A 19,953-nucleotide genomic window follows, 5' to 3' on the forward strand; every position below is an offset into this window, starting at 1 on the left:
CTGCAACCTACACCACAGCTCACGGCAACGCCGGATCGTTAACCCACTGAGCAAGGGCAGGGACCGAACCCGCAACCTCATGGTTCCTAGTCGGATTCGTTAACCACTGCGCCACGACAGGAACTCCTGGATTTTATTTTATTATTATTTTTTGGCCATGTTCACGGCATGTGGAAGTTTCCAGGCCAGGGGTCCCATGTCACTGTTGTGGCATGGGTTTGATCCCTGGCCTGGAAACTTCCATATGCTTCAGGTGCGGCCAAAAAACAAATACTCAGAATAGGCAAATTCACAGAGACAGAAAGCAGATTAGTGGTCGCCAGGGGCTGAAAGGAGAGGGGAAAAAAGAGAATTACTACTAGTGGGTTTGGGGTTTCTTTTAGGGGTGATGAAAATCTTCTGGAATTAGACAGTGGTGATGGTTGCACAATAGAATATACTGAAACTTCTGAATTGTATACTTTAAAAGGGTGACTTTTATGGTACATGAATTATATCTCAATTTTTAAAATTACAGTTTAAGTGCAGAACACTGAGGAATAAAAAAATGTCTTCAAGAGTTCCCGTTGTGGCTCAGAGAGTTAAGAACCTGGTAAGTACCCATGAGGATGCAGGTTTGATCCCTGGTCTCGCTCATTGGGTAAGGATCTGGGGTTGTCGAAAGCAGTGGCCTAGGTCAGATCTGTCATTGCTGTGACTATGGCCTAGGCCTCAGGTGCAGCTCTGATTCAACCCCTACCCTGGGAGCTTCTATATGCCGTAGGTAAGACCCTAAAAAGAACAAAGGAAAAAAAAAAGAACGTGTCTTGAGTTGTCTGAGGTCCGCAAAGAAGCCTGAACTTGCAGCAGCTACGCAGCTTTTCTGTACCTCGCCCTCCTCTTCCTCTCACAGAGCCACTTCTTACCACCTCAAATATCCATCTACACCAGGATTTACTGTTTGTACAAAATCAAAGAAAGCAAAAGTGAAAAAATAGGTGTAAACTATTAGAGATGGCTTATCCATAACTGTGAAAGGATCTTTTCTCTCTCATTTATAACTAACACTTTACTAACACTGCTCAGCATGAATCTGACATCTTAGCAATTGTAAAGTCAGGAACTCCCTAAGCTGCTAAAAGGTAGTCTGTCATTTTTCAAGTCACTATAACAAGATTCCCCCTAATAGTCTAAGTAATCACTAGAAAGAGAACTGACATTTTGAAACCACGTTTCCAGGACAAATTTTTTTTTTTTGGTGTTTTGTTTTTTTTAAAGCTAAACAAAATCCCCAGGTGTCTGACTTCACAGGAGGCTGCAGTTGCTTTCTACTACATTTCCTCAAAGCAAAAGCCACGAAAAAACATTTAAAGGAAAAAAAAAAGAGAGATGTTTACAAATCAGGACACCAGAAAAGTACATCAATTTGCAAGACAGGCTTGGGGGGGAGGGGCGCGAATGCTATCTCCAAATTTCCTTTTACAGAAATGCCTTACTTGGTCCCCAGTCACACCCAAACTGGGTCAGGTAGGACACAGGCTGTCAGGGCCCGAGGCTCAGGAGGGCTTCTTCCCAGCACTCCTGGGCACTTTGCACAGGACCGTTCTTTTCTACTGAGAACACAAACGACAGACTTAAGTGGTAGCAGGACAAATGGTGAGCTACAGGACAGAAAAAAATCTCTGCGGCATAAACACAGTCACGGGGTTTATGACAGGAATTGGAAGTCCAGGACTCCTTATTTTTGTTTTTTTTGGCCTCCCTACGGCATATGGAGTTCCTGGGCCAGAGATCAGATCCGAGTCACAGCTGCAGCCTACACTGCAGGTGTGGCAATACTGGATGTTTAACCCACTGTGCTGGGCCAGTGATCGAGAGATGCTGCCAATCCCACTGCACCACGGCAGGAACCCCTCCTGAGTTGTTTTGTTTTTTTTTTTCTTTCTTCTGGCTGTACCTATGGCATACAGAAGTTCCCCGGCCAGGGACTGAATACAAGCCACAGCTGTGACCTACACCACAGCTGCAGCAATGCCAGATCCTTAACTCACTGAGCTGGGCTGGGGATCGAACTGGCACCACCAGAGACAAGCTGGATCATTAACCCACTGCACCACAGCAGGAACACCTGAGTTTTGTAATTACACTAACACAACAACATTAACGGAAATCAAAATTTCTAAAAATTCTGTCACAAGTTTGCCACCCCAATAAATCACATTTTCTTCTTTCCTATGCTCTCTTTTGGCTTTTCTATATGTACGTCCACAGTTCTTATATTTTGGAATTTAAAATATTTTCTCTCTACTGAAGACTATTAGCAGTAATTATGCAACCTTTATAACCATATGTTCTATAATTTACTAATGTGGTCAACATTAAAGCACCTACAGCAATTTTTGCAATAAAAACTGTGTGGTGAGGAACTTGCCTTTTGAAGATTTTTTACATGAAGTTATTAACACATCTGTCTTGCTAGGAAGAGGATTTGGAGTTTAAAAATCTGACTTTTCATAGTGGCAGCTTTGTAAATAGAAATATATTAATATAAGAATAGATTAATAACAAGTTATTGATATTAGAGTTTAATGGGATGCCACTTGAAGCATGGTAATTAACCTAAAACCCCTAAAGTGAACCTAAAATTTTATAATTATAGCACAGTGGAAAATTACTATTTTAATAGTTGGCTCTAGAATGCTTTCCAGAGGGGAGGTGGTTTATCTATGTTTAGGAAAATATTCTGATAAGCTCCTTAAAGGTGGAAGGCAAACCTTGAAGCCACAGATTAGAAAAAAGAGAGACATGTCAATTGTCTAGCAAAGAAAATTAATGGAAATCTGGAGGAAGATACGGGTGACATGGACTACAGAGGGGAGGGAGGTGGCGTCCAAAGCTAGGTGACGAGCTGCATCCTTCAGAACAGAGTGACTCATGAGACAGCAATACGCTGTGTCTGGGAGTGGGGAGGCCTTGGGGGTGGGCCGAATGCCCCTTAGGAAAAGTACAATCTAGGAGTTCCCACAGTGGCGCAGGGGTATAGGTTCGATCCCCAACACAGTGCAGTGGGTTAAAGGATCCGGCGTTGCTGCAGCTGCAGCTCAGATTCATTCGCTGGTGCAGGAACTTCCATAGGCGGCCATTAAAAAAAAAAAAGGACAAGGAGTTCCCATCATGGCTCAGTGCTTAACAAATCCGACTAGGAACCATGAGGTTGCGGGTTGGATCCCTGGCCTTGCTCAGTGGGTTAAGGATCCAGCATTGTGGTGAGCTGTGGTGTAGGTCGCAGGTGAGGCTCGGATCCGGCATTGCTGTGGCTCTGGCCTAGGCCAGCGGCTACAGCTCCAATTAGACCCCTAGCCTGGGAACCTCCATATGCCTCAGGAGCAGCCCTAGAAATGGCAAAAAGACAAAAAAAAAAAAAAAAAAAAAAAAAAAGACAAGAGTTCCCACTGTGGCTCAGCGGAAACCAATCTAATAAACATAAGGATGCAGGTTTGATCCCTGGCCTTGCTCAGTGGGTTGGGATTGTGTAGGTGGCAGATGCGGCTCGGATCTGGCGTTGCTGTGGCTTTGGCATGGGCTGGTGGCTACAGCTCTAATTCCACCCCTAGCCTGGGAACTTCCATATGCTGAGGGCATGGCCCAAAACAGACCAAAAAAAAAAAAAAACAACCCAATTTAGGAGTTCCCTGGTGGTGTAGTGAGTTAAGGAGCCAGTATTGTCACTGCTGTGGCACAGGTTCAATCCCTGATCCTGGAATTTCCGCATGCTGTGGGCACAACCAAAAAAAATTTTTTTTAATTAGTAATAACAACAACAAAAAAAACAATTTAAGTTACTATGTTGTTGCCAAGTAAAATGCCTTTGGCATCCATACCTTCAGGAAAACCTGCTATACTCATAAGAGCCTTGAGTGTGGTTTGAGGGAAAAAAATCAAAGACAGGTAGGAAAGAAGAGATAATTCCTACTTTATGGGTTATTATGAGGATTAAAGGAGTTAAAGTTGAAAAATCTGCTGTGTAGCACTGGGAAACTATGTCTAGTCACTTATGATGGAGCATGATAATATGAGAAAAAAGAATCTATACATGTATGTTTAACTGGGTCACCATGCTGTACAGTAGGAAAAAAATTGTACTGGGGAAATAAAAAAATTTTTTAAATTAAAAAAAAAGAAAAATCTAGGGGAGGGTGTTGACCTTCTCACATAATATGGGATATGTGACTTATGTCCATTTTATTGAAATTTCAAGATAAGCGATTTAGACTGATTATGTAATGCAAGTTTTATTAGCTTATTTCCTTATTTATGCATATAAAATAACTATTTTTTATTTTTTGTCTTTAACTAGGGCTGCACTCGAGGTATATGGAGGTTCCCAGGCTAGGGGTCCAGTTGGAGCTATAGCTGCCAGCCTATGCCAGAGCCACAGCAACTCGGGATCTGAGCCCCAACTGCGACCTACACCACAGCTCGACACAACGCCAGATCCTTGACCCACTGAGTGAGGCCAGGGATCGAACCCGCAACCTTGTGGTTCCTAGCCATGACAGGAACTCCATAACTACTTTTTTAAAATACAAGCTTCACTTCAGCAATACCATGGAATTTAGTTCCCTGATTTTACAAAGTTGTTCCCTCTTTTTTTTTTTTGCTTTTTTAGGGCCACACCCACAGCATATGGAAGCTCCCAGGCTAGGGGTCCAATCAGAGCTATAGCTGCTGGCCTATGCCACAGCAATACAGGATCCAAGCCGTGTCTGTAACCTACACTGCAGCTCATGGCAACATTGGATCCTTAACCCCCTGAGCGAGGCCAGGGATGGAACCCCCATCTTCATGGATCCTAGTCGGGTTTGTGACTGCTAAGCCACAACGGGAACGCCCTCCCTCTCTCTTAAATGATCTCTAGCAGTGGTTCTCAAATTGCAGAGTGTATCGAAATCACCGGGGGGGGGGGTGTCCTTAAATTCCAGGCAGCTGAGGCCCATGCCCTGAATTTGTCTCTGCAGATCCGAGCAGGGCTTGAGAATGTATCTCTCTTATACATAAACTGCCAGGTGATAGTGATGCTGCTGGTCCAGGGAACACACTTTAAGAACTGCTGATCTGGAGTTCCCATTGTGGCTCAGTGGGTTACAACACCAACTAGCATCCAGGAGGATGCAGGTTCAATCCCTGGCCTCGTTCAGCAGGCTAAGGATGTGGCATTGCCATGAGCTGTGGTGTAGGCTGCAGACTCAGCTTGGGTCCTTCGTGGCTGTGGCTGGCAGCTGCAGGTCCAATTTGATCCTGAACCTGGGGACTTTCATATGCCACAGGTTCGGCCCTAAAAAGAAAAAAAAAAAAAAGAAAGAAAGAACTGCTGCTCTGATCTGAAGTCCCCCTTGCGCATTTTCGCTCAGATGTGACCTCCTCTGACGCCTTCCCTTCCAACTTTCATTCCCCCTTCCTTCCTTCCTGGACAGAATTAATCCGTGTACATGCTTCTACAGTTTCTTGTTTCATACTACAGGTGTGCTGTAACCTATGGGTGTATGTATCTCCCCATATCCAGTACCTACACCAGTGACTGACCTGTGGCAGGTGTTGACTGTTTGATGAATCTCCTGGAAGATTCCCCACATACAACAAGCTCCTTCTTCAGTTCCTGTGCTTGGCCCCTCCTGCTCCTGCTTCTTGAAATGCTCTCCACTTGACTTGACTTTTCATTCTTCAAGGCTCTACTCAGGCATTTCCTCCTCCTGACACACCTCCTCACCTCTGGCTTGTGTCAGGTGCCCCTATTTGTCTGTCTATAACCTATCATATAACCTATCTGTAACATATTTATCTTAACAACAGCCACCATTCACTGCAGGCCTTCTAAATGCCAGGAACTCCAATATACAAAGCTGTATTAAAAACTTTAGAGGCCCTTTAGTCCAGCAATTCTCACTTCTGGAAATTCAACCTACACTGGAGAAAAATGACTCATACAAGGTAACTCCCTATAGCATTGTTAGTGATAGAAAAATATTAGATGGTAAAATATTAGAAAACCTAAATATCCATCAGCAGGGGACTGGCTGAGTAAATTATTTATATCTATATAATGAAATAATGTGCAGCTGTGAAAGAGAATAGATTGGCTATTTACGTATTGATAGAGAATGATTCCAGGATATATTGCTAAGTGAAAAAGATCAGGCAGCAAATTAGTAAGAATGGAATTTCTTGTGCAAAAAAAAGGGAGGAAATTTTCACATAAAATTTACAAAGCTGTATGTGAGAGGAACTGGGTGGCAAATTTTTAAACTTAGTAAACTTTTGAATTTTTAACTATTTTATTACCTATTCAAACAAACAGAGCTAAACATGAAAAAAAAAATAGCAACTGATTATTTCTTTCCCCTTTTTACAACAATTTTCTCCCCCAGCCCAGATCTGTTAACTCGGCTTATAAGTCCACAGGACCTAGTAGTCTTTGCTGACCACTCGAGCCTCCTCTCCCAGCCCTCGGCCTGCCCAAAGCTCCAGCCACAGCACCCTTCTTTCAGACCCTGGAACCCACTGCTTGCCCTCAGAGCATGCTGCCAAATGAAGCAATTTCCACAGTATGTAAAGAGTCTCAAAACCTGAGCCCCACCAAACATTATGGAAGCTAGTGGCACTATCTTCTAGAACGGGCTCCCTGCTCCAGTCACCCCAGTCATTCGTGTTGAAAACATGTTTATTATTCACTTTATCCTCTATCTCCCTAGTTCCACAGACTCCCAAGTTTCTCAACTGCCTCTCCCAGGACTGGCCATCAGCAAAAGAGCAAAACGACCCCAGGAATCAACTCCATTTTGCACTCCACTCCCTCCACTCCTGCTCCTACAGGCTTACAGCTGGGGCTGCCCTCCCTTCCCTGAGTCAATATTTTCTTTGTGACCAGAGATAGTATTTCTTTAGGCAAGCTTTAGGTGTGACAGTGCAAGGTAGAGCACGGGCTGGAACCTCAGGAACCTCGCCCAGAATTCCAGCAGTCCAGCTCTGGCTCTCCCTTTCCTGCACAGCAGCACCAGTTAAATGAACTCCCCTTTAACTGGAGACCCTGAACCACATCCATCCACTCCAGGTCTTCCGGTAAAATAATCATGCCAGGTAATCTGGTCACTTCCTTGAGTCCCTCCCATGATCATTCCCCCAAGATTTACAGCCTGGAAGTACGTGGACTGTGATAAGGAAAGCAGAAACAAGGTACCGCATGGACCATCTGTCATTCCCACCACTAGCACTGGAAACAATCCCCAAATAAAATAGTAAAAGAAGTAAAAATGAAACAAATAATGGATAGCTAACCTCAACTTAACATTCAGGTAGCTCTGAGAAAAATGCAGTCAAGAGTTTATTAGAACAATAAAGCCCCCTGAGGGCTGACCTGCAAAAAAAGGGCACTGAAAATTTTATCAAGTTTTAAATTAAAATAGGCACTTAGGGCATTTACAGGGAATCAGGAGTTCTCATTGCTGCTCAGCGGGTTAAGGACGCTACCTAGTCATCATGAAGATGTGAGATTGATTCCCGGCCTCACTCAGTGGGTTAAGGTTTCGGCATTGCCACAAGCTTCGGCGTAGTTCGCAGATGTGGCTCTGATCCTGTGTTGCCATGGCTGTGGCTCAGGCTGCAGCTGCAGCTCCAATTCAACCCCTGGTCTGGGAATTTCCATATGCCACAGGAGCAGCCATTTAAAAAAGTGAAAAAAAGGAACAGATCATAAATAGAGTTAACAAAGTCCCCACTCACCATGTAATTAAACCATAGAGGTCAGAAAACTACCTTTAAGTCACTTATTTGGCCATACCATCTATATAATTACCGGGGATTTTCCTAATAGCTTCTTTTTTTTTTTTTTTTTTACAGCCGCACCTGCAGCATATGGAAGTTCCCAGGCTAGGCAGGGGTCAAAAGAGAGCTGCAGCTGAGGCCTACAACACAGCCACAGCAACACTGGATCTGAGCCGCATCTGTGGATCCTTAACCCACTGATTGAGGCCAAGGACTGAACCCGCATCCTCACAGAGACAACGTCAGGTCCTTAACCTGCTGAGCCACAATGGGAACTCCCCTAATAACTTTAAAGTATGGTAATCCAATCCTATTTACTTTGTGGCACTGATGGAGGTATCAGAAGGGAGATACAGTGAAAGAGGGAAAAATAACATTTAACTGAGCACTTACCACACTTGATAAGCACTGCCCACTTTACATTTGAGAAAACCAGGGTTCAGAGAGGTTAAGCATCTTACCCACATTAAATAGTCAGGGAGTCAGAAGTGACTCCTAAGTGGTACCTCTCTATCACAATGACCAGTACAACTCAGCTGTCAATCTGCAACATAGTTTTCAGGAAGGACCATGAAGCCACCTGAACACGTTTAAGAGCAATGTACTTTGACTCGGGGTATGGAGCCCAGAGGGAACCAGGCAGGGTTAAAACATGACACAGCAACTGTATTAAGAAACATACATTTTTGTGAAAATTCCAAATTAAATATAAACTAAGAGAGAATCCCCATACTACAAGAGCAGACGAATTTCTCTAGCAGACCTGTGCCTACATGTAGAGACCACTGGCTTCCTCAGTACGGGGTGCAGGGCAAAGGCACTAGAACAGTCACAAATGACAGCACTAGAAGGATCCTTTGAGTTCATCTCCCTCTCACTTTTTTCAAAAGAAAGAAACCGAGGCCAAAGAGGTTAAAGACTGACTTAAAGCCACACAGAGACTAGGTAACACAGCCAGACCAGAAACTAAGTCTCCTTATTTCCCCTTTTCCAACCCCAAACTGAAACAAAAACTTGGGAACAACATGGGATTACACTCAGACCAGCATCATTATCATGAGAAATTCCAGGAGAGACGTCACAGGAGGTTGTCCTGCTGCTGTTGCAAACCCTAAGGTTCATGCAGATCAGAGCATACCTTTTCCTTTGATGGGCCTGCCTTGCACTGAATAATCTGCAATAAAAAATATTTGTTAGCTCTTCTTTATTTTTGGCTGTACTTGCAGCATATGGAAGTTTCCAGGCCAGGGACTGAATTCGAGCCACAGCCACAACCTACACACAGCTGTGGCAACAGTGGATCCTTAACTTGCTGAGCCAGGCTGGGGATCAAACCCGTGCTGCCACAGAGACAACACTGATCCTTAACTCAATGTACCACAGCGGGAACTTCCAGGTGGCTCCTTCTATCTCACACTTAAACAGTCAGATCCATACATTAAATTCCTACACTGCAGGAATGGCATGATCCTTCTGAAACTTGCCCTGACTAGCTCCACACAAGCCCTCCTCGCGCTCTGCCCATGCTCCCTGACAAGGTCAGGAAACAAGCCACACGGGCTATTTATCTTCACTACTGCTCAGCAACTTGCATTCCTAACTGGCCTGACGGACGTTTCCTACAGTGCTTTCAAGCCTTTCCCGTTTCTTCAGAGCCACAACTGCTCCCTACTGCCACTCATTCCGAGCTGATAACCCGCTTTCCAGCCTCAACAAAGTTGTGGTCACTGGGCTTAAGCTTCCTCAACTTCCTCCTCCTCCACGTCAACACTGCTCAGCCTTTTCACCGTCTTCTCTTCCCGGCCGCCCTCTCAGGCAAAGAAGTAACCTCCCTCCCTTTCCAGTTAACTCCTCCACCCATAAAAACCTTTCAGTCCACTTCCTGGACAGCATCTTCATTCAGTCTCTTCCTCTCCTCTGGCTGCATGTCCAGTGCATGCAGCACTCAGATGCCCTGTATCCCTAAGTAAAACCCCAACAAAGCAACCCTCCCTGGACCCATTCAAGCCTGCTACTTCTCTTTTTCCCTGCCTCACCACCATGATTTTCAAAGGGAGCGTGGAACCTGCTCCCAGGCCTCACCAATCAATTCACTTTTTAAGCCTCTCCTCGCACCACCTGCTCTAAGGTTTCCAGTAGGTTTCCTTGTCACCATAAGCAGCCCTTTTCCCTTGGCCTCATTTCCTTAAACTCCCTGCAGCTTTTGACTCCGCTGACTTACCTGGGTTCCTTGAAGCTATTCTCCTACGACTCAGAGGGCACTGACCACATGGGTTTTTCTTCTCGACTTACCTGCTTCTTTGCAGACTCTTCCTCCAGACACCCCCCAAAACACCCCATAAGTCAGTCTTCTCTTTGGCAATCCATCCTAATGGATTTCTACTGGGGAATCCGCTCCTGTTCCTAATGTTCCTAATGCGGATGTAGCTATCACTGCTGTACTGATAAGCCATCAATCTATCTGCAGTCGTGAACACAATCCTGATATTTCCAACTTCCTGTTGTTGGATGGCTTCAGCTGACTTATCCAATAACACATCAAAATCTGCATTTCTCAAACAAATCTATTTTTATTCCATCCCAGATGATGCTTCTGATTTTTTCCTATTTCTTCTTCAGGACACTCAGATTCTAAGCTTTAGGGTAACTTCTGGCTCCTACTTTTCTCCTATTCTCACTCTGAATCAGCTGCAAAGTCTACTGATTTTACCTCTAAAATATTTCTAAGCATGTCTCTTTCCACTGCTTTAATCCAGACCCTGCCACTTTTCTGGCCACTGTAAAAACCCCCTAACAGGTTTCTGTACCTCAAGACTCTCTATCCTTCCATCCTGTTAAACAAGCCCTGGATTAGTATGCCCTGAAAGCACAGCTCTGATTACCTGGTTCTCTCCTAATCTTCTTCAATGGTCCCCCACCTACCTGTTGAGTCAGCTCTTATTTTTCCTTCGTGTACCCTCACTACTGCCTCAACAGGCTTCTGTATTTGTATCCACATTGCTCCCTTTGCTTAGAAGGCCACCTCACATTTCTGAATGTCCAGATTCTAGCTGTCTTACACTGCTCAGCTTAAACGACACTCTGTGAAACTTCCCCAGTCCTTTCTCTCAACACTTATGTTTCACGTTGAGGAAATATTCGTTCATTCAATATATGTTTACTGAATGCCTTCTATGTGCCAAGCACTGCTCTAAGTGATGGGGATAAAACAATGATCAGAACAGAGAAAAATTCTTTTGTTTCAGGATCTGGCATTCCAGAGGGGGGAAAAGTGATTAAAAAAATAAATAGGGAGTCCCAGTTGTGGCTCAGCAGTAATGAACCTGACTAGATCCATGAGGACTCGGGTTTGATCCCTGGCCTCACTCAGTGGGTTAAGGATCCAGTATTGTGGTGAGCTGTGGTACAGGTAGCAGACTCCACTCAGATTCCATGTTGCTGTCGCTGTGATGTAGGCTAGCAGCTGCAACTCTGATTCAACCCCTAACCTGGGAATTTCTACATGCTGCAAGTGCAGCCCTAAAAAGCAAAATAAAAATGTATATAATAATAATAAGTAAATAATAAGTAAAACATTAAAAATAAGAACATTGGGAATCAACTATACTTTCATAAAAAAATCAGTGCTAGATCTAAATAAATATTTTAAATTGTCCAAAATAAATAAGAAACCATATTGTTTGCAGGTGATGAGCAGTACCATAGAGTAAAATGGATCAGGAAAAGCGCTAAGCAGTTTCAGGAAGCTGCTATTCTAAATCAGGTGTTCAGGGAAGGCTCAATGATAAAGGTGATGAGAGAAGGTTAAGTATAGCACAGGGAACTAAATCCAGTATCCTGGGATAGACTAAGATGGAAAATAATACATTAAAAAAAGAATGGATATAGATTACGACTGAGTCACTTTGCTGCACAGCAGAAATCTGCACATTGTAAATCAACCATGTTTTAATCAAAAAATAAACTAAAAAGAAGAAGTGGTAAGGGGCTGGGTGAAGCAGAGGTATGGGGTGGAGACAATAGGAAACTAGGCTGGCAAAGTAGGGAAAGATGTTCTAGAACAATCTCTAGGTCTCAGAGTCTGGAGACTTAGATTTCAATCAGAGAATCATTATTTCAGAATTGAGGCAAACTTTACAGGTCATGAGGAAACTACCCATTAGATTTTTAAACCCTTCAGTTAAACCCTCAGGTGGCCGGCCACTTGCCTTGAACAATTTCCGTGCCCACACCCACCTCCATGTACCAAGACAGCCTGGCCATCCTTGGACAGCCCTGCCTAAGGCTTTAACTTGGGCAGAAATCTGTTTGCAAGTAATGCCTACTCTTTACTCTTTCTAGGAACACTCTGTACACTAAATGCTTCAGATGTGTGAAGATAATCTTTGGGTCTTCTCTGAGATTTCTCTTCTCTTCAGTTAACTTTAACTCTTTTCTAAGCGACATGGCCCCATGCCATGCAGTAGTTAAGTTAAAGAACCTCAGCTGCGAGCCACAAAAACTGATTCTGTGTAACTTAAATTATGAAATATAGGAAGGTACTGGCAGGATGTGAGGTAGGGTACAGAACTGAGGAAAAGCTAAAGAATCAGGTCTTTGAGAACAAATGGCACAGCAGCTCCAGTGTCTACATATTGGGAATAAACCCATGGATGTGATGCAGGAGCTGTGACTGTTTGTCACTGTGTCATTTAATCTAAGACTCAAAATGAAGGCAGGAGAGAGGACAGGCTAAGGAGAGGCAAAGAGAAAGGCAGGACACACCTGTCTGCCCAACACTGACTGGCCTAACCTGGGTCATGTCTAATCGTCTACTCCGTCAGGGACACACTGTTACCTCAGCAACAAAAAGCTGCTATTTCCAGAAAAATCTGGATTGGATGGATGCCGCGGACCAGGCCAAAACAGCACACGTCCACTCATCTCTGAAAATGTGATGCCTCCGGTTCAACCTAAGAACCCAGGTGTGGAAGAGGAGCAAAGCCAGGTATGCCTCCGAGCTTGCTGTATGGCCTTAGGCAAGCGACCAAACTTGGGCCTCACTGTCTCTCCGTAAGACAAAGAGTGTCACAACATCTCAACTAAATAGGAAACGTGTACGTGAACTGCTTTAAAAGTGTAACACTAACTGCAGTGCCAGCACTTACTGTCTGCCTGTCACGGACAGTTCACATAGATTATTTAATCTTCAAAATAACCCATGAAGTAGGAGGTTATGAACACAAACTCTAAAGTCTGACTACCTAGGTTCAAACCCTGATTCCACCATTAATGTATGTGACCCTGAGCAAGTTAACTTTCCTGCAACTGTTTCCTCACCTTAAGTGGGTGTAGTACTAACATACAGGGTAGTTGGAAAACTGAGTTAATATGAGTAAAATTCTTAGAACTGTGCCAAGTCTACAGTAAATGCCCAATAAATACTAGCTATTATTGAGTGATGACAGTAGTAGTAATTACCCCAATTTTACAGATGAGCAAAATGAGGCATTGGGAAGTTCTATCACTTGAGTTAGGGTTGTTCCCCCCCCATCCATGGCATGCGGAAATTCCTGATCCAGGGATCTGAACCTGCACCACAGCAGTAACCCAAGCTGCAGCAGTGACAGCGCCAGGTCCTTAACCCACTGAGCCACATGGGAACTCTGTGTTAAGTTTTTGAAGTTTAAAGTGGTAGAGCCAGAAGCTTATTGTAAGTGCTAATTACTATACTCTACTGACTTTATTTTATTTACTTATTTTTGGTCTTTTTACAGCCGCACTAGCAGCATATGGAGGTTCCCAGGCTAGGGGTCGATTCAGAGCTGTAGCTACTGGCCTACGCTACAGCCACAGCAACGAGGGATCAGGGCAGAGTCTGCGATGTACATCACTGCTCATGGCAACACCAGATCCTTAATCCACTGAGTGAGGCCAGGGATCGAACCTGCATCCTCATGAATCCTAGCTGGATTCATTAACCACTGAGCCATTACGGGAACCACATCTACTGACTTTAAAAGTTAAAAAAAAAAAAAAAAAAAAAAAAAAAGTGGCATTTGGACTTTAACCCTATAACCTCAAGTCACACAAATTAAGGATATTTACAAATGAAACTCAAACACAAGAAGAGGGAAATGATCTGCTGTTTCATGTCTTTTTTTTTTTTTTTTTCCCTTTTACAGCCTCCCTGTGGCATTTGGAAGTTCCCAGGTCAGGGACTGAATCCCAGCAGCAGCTGGGGTCTGTGCCACAGCCGTGGCAAAGGCAACACCGGATCCAAGCCACATCTGTGACCTACACCACAGCTGTGGCAAAGCCAGATCCTTAACCTACTGAGTGAGGCCAGGGATCAAACCTGCATCCTCAAGGGCCCTTAACCCGCTAAGCCACAATAGGAACTCCTTGTGTCATGTCTTTAGAATGTTAGCTGAAAGGCTAATTCTGAAGGCCAGCAATAGTTGTATCATTTCGTTAAGAAAAAAAAATATATTTTCTCTTAGCCCTAATTGGAAATCCGGCACTTCCCAAGAATAAGCCTTCTGATAACTGGACTGGTGCTTTCAACCTCATTTCTAACATTACTCTTTCCAATAAATGTGTTTTATGATACTTAAAAAAAAACAAAAAAACAACTTACAGAATGGGATAAAATAGTTTTAAATGATGCAACTGACAAGGGCTTCATCTCTAAAATATACAAACAACTTATACAACTCAACAGCAAAAAAGCCAACAACCCAAATGAAAAATAGGCAAAAGACCTGAATAGACATTTCTCCAAAGATGATATACAGATGGCCAAAAGCACATGAAAAAATGCTCTGATTATCAGAGAAATGCAAATCAAAACTACTATGAGGTACCACCTCACACCAGTCAGAATGGCCATCATTAATAAGTCCACAAATAACAAATGCTGGAGAGGGTGTGGAGAAAAGGGAACCCCATACACTGTTGATGGGAATGTAAATTGGTACAACCACTATGGAAAACAGTACGGAGGTACCTTGGAAAACTATACATAGAACTACCATATGACCCAGCAATCCCACTCTTGGGCATATACCCGGACAAAACTTTCCTTGAAAAAGACACATGCACCCGCATGTTCACCGCAGCACTATTCACAATAGCCAAGACCTGGAAACAACCCAAATGTCCATCGACAGACGATTGGATTAGGAAGATGTGGTCTATATACACAATGGAATACTATTCAGCCATAAAAAAGAACAAAATAATGCCATTTGCAGCAACATGTGTGGAACTAGAGACTCTCATACTAAGTGATGTAAGTCAGAAAGAGAAAGCCAAATACCATATGATATTACTTACATCTGGAATCTAATATAGGGCACAAATGAACCTTTCCACAGAAAAGAAAATCATGCACATGGAGAACAGACTTGTGGTTGACAAGGGAGAGGGGGAGGGACTGGGAATTTGGGGTTAACAGATGCAAACTATAGCCTTTGGAATGGATAAGCAATGGGATCCTGCTGTATAGCACTGGGAACTATGTCTGGTCACTTGTGATGGAGCATGATAATGTGAGAAAAAAGAATGTATACATGTATGTGTGACTGGGTCACCTTGCTGTGCAGCAGAAAATTGACAGAACACTGTAAACCAGCCATAATGGAAAAAATAAAAATCATTATAAAAAATGCATTTAATGACTCCAAAGAAATTAACTTCCAAAACAATTCATATGATTATCTGAGAAAAAGAAATATGTACAAAACCTACATCATAAACACTTAGAAAAAGGAGAAATATGTTTATAGCTAGAAAAGAGGCATAATATTAGAAGTGAAAGCACAGTTAATAGTTAACTGTGCCTATGGAAAAGAGGTGAATGTCTCTCTCATTTATGAATTGTGAGCGTAAATTAACAAGCGTAAAGGTTCAAAAGGGGAGGTGATTATAAGTGTACTATTCCAACAACCACGTCTTCAAAATCAGTTCATCAACCACACTGAAGGTCAGCCTCATTACTTCAGTCATATGGTGGTGCTGGGAGTACCAGCCCTCCTACGTGCTGACGGCGAGAGCCTCTGGGGTATTCATTCTGCAAACATCTAGTGATCACTGTTCTTGGAGAGAGAGGTAAGGTGGTGAAAACGACACAGGTCCAGAGTTCCCCTATGGCGCAGTGGGTTAAGGATTTGGCATTGTCTTCGCATAAGTTTGGATCACTGTTGTGGGGAGGGTTTGATCCCTGGCCTGGGAACTCCATATGCCTTGGGTGTGGGGAAAAAAAGAAAGAAAACAGTACGGAGGTACTGCTTTCATGGAGATGATGTTGTAGGTAGGTATTATGAAGACGTTAAAGCTCAGTCCCCAGGTCGATCAAGCTCTAAAGCCTACACTGTGTATTTCAACGGTTCATCATCTCTCACTGGCCAGATGCAACTTCTCCGAAGCATACAGTCCTGACGTCTCTGTCTGGAACAATTTAGGGTTTCTCTCTGGTGGCAGTCCTGTGTCACTTTCTGAGGGAAGTGTTCCTCCCTGACTCACAAGGGCAAGCCTGCTTGAGGAGTTACCACATACTGACTTGTATGAAAACTGTTCTCCCTCATTAGTCCCTAAACTCCCTCAGGGCAAGAAGCACACCTCATCCTCTTTGTGAGTTTAGAAGATGGTACGTACAGTACGTATTCAATAAATGGCCAAGAGGAGTGCATGAGAGCACCCAATTTCAACAGAGTTGAGGTTGTTGGCCAGACTGCAATGAACTAAGGAGGAAAAGGGCATAGAGTTTGCTTATAAGAGTAATTCCAGAAAGGAAACTGATGGGAAATGACAACAGTTTGAAGAAGAAATGTGGTCACAGGAAAGTCTTGCTTTTTTTTAAGATGAGAAAAGACTTGAACATATTTGTTGGTAGGACAGTAAAATGCAGTAGAAAGAGCAGGGGTGTCAGGATCAGAGAGACCTGAATTTGAATTCTGGCCCAGTCACTGTGTGTGTAGACAAATCACTTAACCTCTGTACTTCAACTTACACATGTATAAATGACAATGCCAACACCCGCACCTCATGGGACGATTACAGCACGTGGCAGACAGAAGACATTCAATAAATGGTACCAGTGATTATTCCTGTATGTGGAAGCCTGGACTCCGGTGTTCTAATCCCTCCCACACAGTCTGTGCTTCAGTCCAGATTTCCTGTACCACTCGACGTGTACCATGTGATGGCAAAGAAACAGGATCCTTATTTCTCCTGGGTGTGCCACCCTCTGTGCTATTCTACGTTCTTTGTGAATGTCTGCATGAGCTCATGAATGGCTGCTGTGGAAAATTACTGATGTCACTAGCTAAAGAACAGAGACAATCTGGAGAATAAGCAGATGAAACTGATGTTAAATCCTCAAATGAGCCAGCGTTTGAGCTCCTGCCAAAACGTTCATTGAGAACCAGGAAAGAGAAATCGAAAACACGAACACACAGAACACTGTTTAAATTTCTGACCAGCAAGGTGTTCCCAGCCTCCACTCCGGGCAGGGGAAGATGGCAGTATGATAAAAGTGATGATTCCCGACTTCCTTTCTCAGTATTTCCCCCTGACGTTAGGTTCACTTCTGTGAGGTACTTCTCTACCTCACCAACTTTTCTGACAACCCAACAAGTTGCCAAATTCACAAGAGTAGTATTTAAACAATTTTCGTTCCCAGCCTTTTAAAGTGAATGCTCATGGGCTGTGTTCACCTGTTACCTATATGAGGTCAAGAGAAACAGCTCACACCCAGCCCTTTCTCCCAGATCACACACCTCCATCCTTAAAATGGGATAGAGAAGAGGGCTCAACCCTGGCTAGTGTAACAGTTAATGATGATAAGGCTACAGGCAACTGGGATTATTATCAAAAGACAGGAAAGATGTCAGCTTTTATTAGAATCAATTACCAACTAATTATGGAGAACAGAAACAAACATGTAAAACAAGCTATAACTCTGTTGTTTAGAGTTCAGAGAGAACTGGAAGATAAGGAAAAGAGATGAGGAAAATTAGAAGGAAATACATGTGTATCCACAAACCTAATCACAATCACAAAAGCTACAAATAAACATGAGGTTGAAAACTCAGTTTTTGTGAAACAGAGTCTCATTAGGAACTTGAATTTACCAAGAAAGTATAATTAAAGAAAGGTAAAGAATATTCTAGACACCCCTAAATGTCTCACCAAAAAGCAAACACAAAACAGCCAGTCAACCACCACAGATCAAAAATGCAGCCCAAGACTGGAAAACTCGATGCGATACAGCCACTCATCCCTGAAAAGAAACTTTAAATCATCTCCCCCCGACCCGCCTCAAAATGCAAAACATCTTAGATCATTAAACTATGTATGAGAGTAACGTTCAAAATTCCAATCATAAGCACACTGGCCTCAATTTCCTCAATGTTCTACAGCGTGTTCCGAGTCTGGCCTGAAGCTGAGCCTGTGTTTCGACCCCAGACCCGAATCTCCAACGTAAAGTTAGTCAAACCTGAGGAAGACTTTGCTGCTGTTAGTATTAGGCAGATGTCCTTTAAAAAAACAAAAAACAAAACAAAAGGGTCCCCGGCTTCAGATGCGGTGTCTCTAAACTGCTCCCAGCTGCGGGAGCGGGACATATGGGGGCTCGAGCCCCCGGGACACTTATGCTCGGGAGCCGGGGGTCCCCACCTCCCGCCCGGCCAGCTGAGGGTCTCGCCCTCGGAGGCCACCCCCGCCCGAGCGGGATGAGGGGGCACCGGGTCCGAGCGCCGCCTGCGCCCCGCCGCCTGTCCCCCACAGGGGACCTCGGGAGCCCGCGCCTGGCCGCCGCTGGCCCGGACCCCCACCCCCTGCGCAGCACGAGCAAGGCCCTGTCGGCCGGCGGCGGTGCCTCCCTGCTCCTCGGGCCCCTCGGCGCGTCAGGCGTCCGCCAGTCCGTGGGTCAGCCGGTCTGTCCGCAGCCCGCTGCGTCCCCACCGGAGGGGCACGTGTGGGCGCCGGGCCCGCAAACCCAGCGCGTCTCGGCCAACCTCTCGCTCCGCACTCACCTGCCCGCGGGGGATGTCCAGCTGCCGCGCCGCCGCGCGTCGCCGCCACGAAGGTGCCAACCCTGCTTGGGTTCGCAGCTCCGCCCCTGTCAGCGCTCGGTGGCCCCATCGCGCACGCGCGCGGGGCCGGGCGGAGCGGAGCAGCCGCGGGGCATGCCGGGGGCTGTGGTCTTTCGGGTCCGCGGGCCGGAGGCGGCGGGGGTTTGCGCGCCTCTGAACCCAGCACACCAGCTTCTTTCCGAAGCTGAGCCCGGGTCCACCAGTGAGTGAGGGGCAGGGAGTAACAGGCGACTTTCGAAGCCCAGTTTCGGCCGAGTGATGCCCACTTGGCCTCTCGTCTGCACTGCACCCCGAGGAGTTGGGGAATATGGGGTGGACCAGTGGTCATGGTGGGGAAAAGACACAGCAGGGCTCCAGGAAGGATGGGTTTACTTGACATTAATTTGCTAAATATTTAAGTGCCTTCTTTACCGGTGTACAAACTAGTCCTAGACCAGCCTGATCCGCTCTTAGACAACTCACAAGCTTTGGAAGGAGCCACAAATTAGGACAAATTGGTTGAGGTCATACCGAAGAAATTCACTCTTCGGGCATAATGCAGTGAGTGGGTGTAGTCAGAGGCCTGCAATTCAATCAATCAAACCAGCGAACATCTAGCTCGCCCTTAAAATGAGAATGTGAATTTAGGCTTGTTGCGAGAAGTAGATGCTGTGAGAAAATGTTACAGTAAGAATGAACATCCTGCGAAGGTGGTGGGACCCATCACCATTTTATATTCAGATCCCAGTCGACATCAGGCTCTAGTTTTAAAAAGTTTTGAAAGATCACCGAAAACTACACTAGGATTACCGGAATATTCTTCTAGAACTTTCACACTACTCTGAAAAGACACACTACATTTAGTTTTGGAGCTGCTTATAACCTAAGCTCATGTTCCTAATGTGTTCCAACGTGGTTATGATGCAGTGAATTAATGGGAACCATAGGTAAAGCCTACAAAACACAAGGCATTCTTAACCTTGACCTCATTGTATTATGCTCACTTTACAAAACACTTTCATGTTATTCATAACTCTGTGGCAAAAGCAGGGTGATTTTTTTTTCCTTTTTTGTCTTTTCTAGGGCTGCACCCACAGCA

The 19,953-nt window shown here is 44.5% G+C and overlaps 1 protein-coding gene across 3 annotated transcripts in view; it reads right to left on the reverse strand.

The window, feature by feature from the left end:
* The window catches only part of SGSM3 (small G protein signaling modulator 3), a 41,768-nt gene extending 22,834 nt beyond the window's left edge, over positions 1-18,934 (reverse strand). Inside the window, exons 1-2 of one of the 3 annotated variants that reach the window (XM_021092841.1) lie at positions 18,816-18,886; positions 8,936-8,971 (exon numbers count right to left, since the gene is read on the reverse strand). The gene's annotated coding sequence lies outside the window, so the exon portion shown is untranslated. Of the gene's footprint in view, positions 1-8,935; positions 8,972-18,815 lie in introns of all 3 variants that reach the window. The other 2 variants (XR_002344287.1, XM_013988188.2) reach the window with 2 other exon arrangements.

This window comes from Sus scrofa, chromosome 5 (assembly GCF_000003025.6).
Source record: "Sus scrofa isolate TJ Tabasco breed Duroc chromosome 5, Sscrofa11.1, whole genome shotgun sequence".
NCBI lineage: Eukaryota > Metazoa > Chordata > Mammalia > Artiodactyla > Suidae > Sus > Sus scrofa.